Consider the following 6427-nt stretch of genomic DNA (forward strand, 5'->3'; position numbering starts at 1 on the left):
TTGCTGCATTAGTTGCTCATTGTCCTGTCGAACTTACCAACAAGTCATTCACAAAAACTTACTACCAGAACTACAGTTTCATGAACATAACTCAAAGTCCTGAGACTGATAACAAGCTCTTAATGCTTTAGATTAGTTAGATATAGGAGATAAATATCTCTGTAGTTCCAAATAGCTCAGTAATTTATTTGAAAAGCACATAGGAAGTTCAGACAAAGTTGTATTTTTGTTTTCTAAGCACACTGTTTTGAAACAGTCTTGTTTTTGTTTGATAGCTTCTACAAATTTATGAGTGTGTGAGAAGGTTTCTCTTGTTCAAAAAACTCTCTCTAATCTCCATAACTGTAATGAAACTTCAAGGGTCACGCAGCAAAAGGTGAATAAATTCATTCATTCATTCATTCATTCATTCATTCATTCATTCATTCATTCATTCATTCATTCATTCACATTGTTGTTCTTATTGAGACCTTTTTAAGACCACCATGGTATTTTGGGGCCTGAATTACTGTTTTTGAATTCCTGAAATTGATGGCAGCACTACTTTTGTGGAAAGGAGATGGGGTTTTTTTGTAGATCTTGCAGAATTTCATTAATCCAAGTCTACAAAATACTTGGAACTCCTATAATGCATTATATAAATGCAACTGTATTATTAACCAGTAATTGATTCAACGTATTCAATATCCCACAAACTGTTGTGTTCACTCAGCACTTAGACAAGACACACTACGACAGAGAAGTTCAGGCAAGGTATTCTTCAGCAGGCTGGTTTGGGTTTTATGGATGTGCTACAAAGTGTGTTGATCTCCCTTTGGACTGGGAGGATAACCTGAGGTTGCTGCGAGCAGGACTTTTGTTTGCTCAGCCCTGCCCTGCTGCATCTGTGCAGGTGATTTGGCCTGGGCAGACCTGCAGGAAGGAAATGAAGTCTGAGAGCAGGCATGAGGTGCTGCTCTGACCCAAGCACAGCCAATCACAAGATCCACAAGATCTTGCTGGAGTCAAGGGTAAAAGGAAGCGGTTTGGTGCTTCTGTCTCTAAGTGAAACCTTTGGCCTCATGTCTGGGCTCCTCAAGAGGAAGGAGGAGCCCTGTCCTGTTGTCTTTGAGCATGAAACTAATCACTGAATGCACAGCTTTTAGTTTCAGCTTTGCTGGGCTTGGATCATTGGGGTCTAGGATGGATATTGGTACCAGCACCACAGCACCTCTTCTCATGGGCACTGTTAAAGGCACTGGTTCGTTCTCTGGCTGCACTGACCTTGACCTTGAGACCTTGAGATGCAAAAAGGCCTAGATATTTCTGAACTGATGAATTTGCCCTGCTAACTGTCCTCATAATTTGAAAGGTAGAGAGACAGATGCACACTTGAAGCTTGAAGGTGGGAGATGATGGAGGGCATTAAGTCATGGAGTTCCCATAAATGTCAAGCAGAGGTGTCTGTCCAGGGAGGCATTTCCATATAAGTCACAAGGGAAACAGAAAAAGAGCTAAAATGGTTGCACTGCAATCTTTGGAAGTCCAGAAGTGAACACGAAGTACATACACAGATAGGCCAATACCACGGTTATTTAGTCACGGAAATGAAAGTCCCACAGAAAGTCCCTTGAGGTCCTAGTTGAGTATGGTGTGCCAACAAAAGCTGGTCATCCATCACTGGCAGAAGTTAAAATTATGTGGTATTTTCAACATTTTCTATTCTAAGCACAGGAATGAGTTCTTTAAATAGTGTTCATCGTAGGTGATGGCAACACAAAATGTGCACTCTCCTCTCTTGCAGACCACAGGCCTCATCCCCTAATGCCTTGTTCATGTGACTAGGTTTTGGTTAGCAAAGTAGATAATTGAAATAAGTGTGATTATTTATGCTTGGCTTGGCCTCTAATGAATGTAGAATTCCTTCCAATAGCTAAAGGTCAGTCTCAGCATTGATTCAGGTTTATCAGGTGAGCCATGTAATTTGTCTCGGGAGTGAAGTTGCCAAAATCCTAGAAGATTCAACTCCCATTTTGTCACTTCTTTGGAAGTTTGTAATACCTTCAGTGGAGGGCAAAGCTGCAAACAGACCTCATGGTCCTACTGAGATGAATGGTAACACAACTGATTTGTGGCAATTTTTCCAGCAGGAATCACATTTGGGGCCACCTGGAAGCTCCTCTGAAAAGAATGTGTGTTAAATAACCCCCAAGTTTGATATTTAGACATAAAGCACTTTCATTGCATGTTAAAATCAATGTGAATATTCAGTCCCTTGCTATCTGTTCCTACCCTTGTCAAAGGCTTCAAGGAAGCTAATTCAGTGTTAGAAATGCACATAATATTTAGGGAGACATACTCTGGGAACTCAATTACCAGTAAGAATTCCTGATGAGCTGAAGTTTGCTGCTCTTCCTACTATTACAGTTGGTGGTACAAGAATTTATAAGAAATTCTATGCTCAAGGAAACACTTGGTATCTTATCAGGCTTTAAAAGTTCCACCCTATGACATAAAGTAGTGTCAGTATGAATATTGTCTGCATGGGGAAGAGAAGAGCTAAAACCAAGGGGAGAATGACTCTGACTTATCCCTGCTCAGGCAAAGAGCATCTTTTTTTAACCTATCCCAGGAGACAACAAGCTGGTTTCTTATAAACTATAAACCTTGACCAGTTTTGTCTCCACTGGTCAAGCTCTGCATTTTTGAGGTTTATACTAGCATGGCAACAATAAATTCTGCCCCTTAGGGGTGTCATCAGTCTTTAGATGAGGGTGTTGGAGTGATATTCTTTCGTGTTCCTGGTTTTACACAGTCATGGCAAAGGGAGAGTCAGGTAAGCCTGAGCAGCAGAAACCCATTCTGTATTCACAGCTGGGAGGTTGGGAGGGAGGGACACAAAAAGCATCAATTTCCAGTCATTTGTGCTAGTTTTTGAAACATGTTTTCATTCAAAGGCCAGTTTTCCAGGTTCTGAGCTGAGGGACATGGACTGCCCAGGCACTGCAGATTTGTCTATGTGGGCCACTGAATTTCAATTTACTTTGTAAGTGAGTCACCATAAACATATTTCATATATCATATACACAAAATGTGTATTATAATACTAATTGTTAATTAAGACATTAAGAACAAGATATAATAAAAAGTTGAAACTCTGCTGAGCTTTTTTTTCTCAAGCACAGAGCAAAATTCGTTCCCAAAGCTCTAAGCCTTTATCCCTGACTCAGCTAACAGGGCCAGCAAACCTAGAAGGGGAGGAGGTGAAGCAGTGAGCTGCAGTCGTGGGGACTTCCCTTCAAGGGAAGGCTAAGCACAGGGCTGCCTGTGAGCTCCTGCCCCAGCTCTGGGGCTTGGATGTCTGCAGAAGTGTTGGTCCCTACACCTGGGAGCCAGAGCTGCAGATCCTGCCCAAGGAGAGCATCCCCTGAGGGGATTGCCTGGCTGTAAGAGAAAAAGAATGAAGAGCACCTAAGTCCTGCTTCAGTTTGAAGGAGGAATCTTGGTATCTGAGCTCTGTTCCTGAGCTTCTTTCTGGTTTTCATGCAGTGATTGCTATATGTAACAGTTCAGGCAGCAGAATATGAGATCACAGTGATAAACAAAGCCCTAGAGACTACCTTGTTTTATCATGCTTATTTCAGTGTCCTACAGGTGCGCATATATATCCAGACCATAGACTCCTCTAAGACCATCTGCATTTATATATGTATGTGAATAAAAAAAAGAAGCATCAGTCTGCCAGCCTGAGGGTTATTTCATGTTGTAATACTATCAAGCTTTGTAAAAAGACTATAGATGAGGAAAGACTTGCATTTTCTTTTTAGATTTTACACTATGTTATATATTTTGAGCTGTGCCAATTTGGACATGTCTATAGAGATATTAAGTTATGAATGCAAGAGGTTAATAATTTGTTTCTTCTGCATTTATGAAGAAAAATGTATTTTTCAAATAATGCAGTTTATAATTCTTAGTGCATATGACACCTTAAGACATCATGTTACAGGACGCCAGCATCCTGAAAGAAAGGGAATATCTCCATGCTCCAGTATGGAGCTCAAGTTTTAATCTTCTTTGGAGGTCTTGCACGTAGAGTAAACACAAGTAATCTCTAGAATATGCATTGTTTATTCCAGAAGAGCCACTTGGTTCCATTATGTCATTGCTTGCAAGGAGAAAAAGGAAAACTAAAATCTATCATCTTGACCCGTGCAAGTTTAATAGCTGAGGAGTTCAACAGCATTAGCTCAGCAGCTAACAGGGGCCAGGGCCTGGCAGCAGCAAATTGGGGAACTTCTCAGCAGGCCCCTTGTTCCAGGGGGGAAGAGGGCAGGGCAGTGTGATCTACCTGTGTGCAGCAGGAGCACTGCCACCCCTGGGGACAGAGCCTGAGAGTGCCTCGTGTGAGGCAGCTCCTGCAGGGATGGCACTGACCAAGCCCTTCAGGGAGATCCTCTGAGGGTGAAGGTGGCCATGTGCTGTTCATCAGTCAGACGTGCTGCTGATTCACCTTCCTCCTGCTTTGAGACGAGCCACACCTAGCAACAAACGAAACCAGCTGAGGAGACATCTGTCCAAGCTCTGGTGAGCTGCAAGGTGGCATCACTGTCATTGCAAGCCAGGAATGAGGTGCCATGTGGGTAAGGGAGGTGGTGGCCAGGCTGAGCCACAACAGTGGCTAGGAGAGTTATGTCAATATAATGGACGTGGAGCACTCTGAGGACAGCCAGACACAGAAGGTGGACACATATGGCAGCATCAACAGGGAAGGACTGTGCCCCTCAGTGGGGTGAAAACTGTGTGTGAACTTCCCTGAGAAAGAACAGAGCCCATGTCTTCTAGGAGATGTGCAATTCATAATGACTGCTGCAAGGAGGGAAGCAAGCAGGAAGTGTCTCTGCTTCTGAGACAGTGTGGGGGAACCTTTTCAGGTTCCTCTCCTGAGTTCCTGGTCATCTGTTTTCTGCTGTCTCAGACAGGAGAACTGATCCAACTGAGAATTAAGATTAGCAGGTCGAAACTGAAGAGCATGTTCTGGGAACAGGGATGATATAGGCAAAGTTTTTATCTTCCAAGGCACAGCACTCATAGGCTAGTCAAAAAACCATTTTCTGGACAGAACTGGGCCACACAAATGGTGTAGCTTCACTCACTCCGGCCATCAAGCATTAGTACTGTGAACTATTGGATGCCTCTGTTTTCCCTCTTTTATGCAGAGCTTGCTAAACAGTCAGTGCTGTGCTTTGGTCCTATCCCAACACGTAGTTTACCTCTTCCCCTTGTGCCTTTTACCATGATGTCTCTTGTTTTGGATGACTGCTCACAAAAAGATTCTCATTTGCTTTTCTTGGTTTGTGCTTTTTTGTCTAGGTACCTTCTCCCCAGCACAATTCTCACACTGTTGTATAAAGACAAATTATCTCAACGTGAACTGGTGTATAAACAATAGAAAGGGCAAAGCTACCAAAAGAGAGTGAGAGATGTCAAAGGAAGGTTTGAAGAATACTTAAATGGAAGGAATATGTGATCCTTTAACACTTAATATATTCTCAAGATTATGAGAACTACAGAGATTTGGCTGAATAATTTAAGACTGAATTGTTTGTGTAGAAGGGCAAAGTGTTTCAGAAAGAGTTGTCAGGAAAATAGAACTGTCAGGAAAAAAAAGTGAAATGTTGGTGGGGATGCATGTACTTATTTTGAAATGCAGGCTACAAGAGCTAGCAATGATATCAGTGTTGGTAATTATACCATGATGGGAATCCACAGTCCTCACAAAGGAAAAGAGGGAAAAGTAAAAAAATTACAGTGAACCTGGAAAAAGCAGACTTCTATAAAATAACATTACTGATAAAAAGAATTTGCTAAGAAATAAAACAAAGAAAAGCATTAGCAGGAATGACCAGGTCTCTCTATAAATGGAATGAATGACATATGTCCCAAAAGTAGTATTAGGAAGGTTAGTAAGAATAAACAAAATCAGAGCTAATCTTTGCTAAATCAGAGGTCATTTCAGACACTCAGACACTTATGAACTGGTTACACCACTAAACTGAGTGTATAGAGTAGGCAAATACAGACAAAATCTGAATTCTGTAAGTGCAATTATCAGTGCAATGAAGATAGCATGAAAATACATTATAAATGCATTGGTAAGAGGTACATTGTTTGGGAGATACTTTTTGTAGGAACCTTTCCTCAGCAGTGTTGTAAAGTCTCGTCTGGGAGAATATGGGGCTGGAGGTCATCGGCAAAAGTGGAGTGACTGAGCAGTGTGCAGAGGGCATCCATATGAATGAGCACATGCTAGAAGTGCCGCAGTGGATTAGCTATGGAAACTAAAAACCGGTCATTATTTGCATTTTTTACAATCAGGGAGGTGGAAGGTATAGGTGATTCTGCCTCATGAGAAGTGAAGGAACTAAGCCAATAGAAACTTAAGTTT

This window comes from Prinia subflava, chromosome 1 (assembly GCF_021018805.1).
Source record: "Prinia subflava isolate CZ2003 ecotype Zambia chromosome 1, Cam_Psub_1.2, whole genome shotgun sequence".
NCBI classification, from domain to species: domain Eukaryota; kingdom Metazoa; phylum Chordata; class Aves; order Passeriformes; family Cisticolidae; genus Prinia; species Prinia subflava.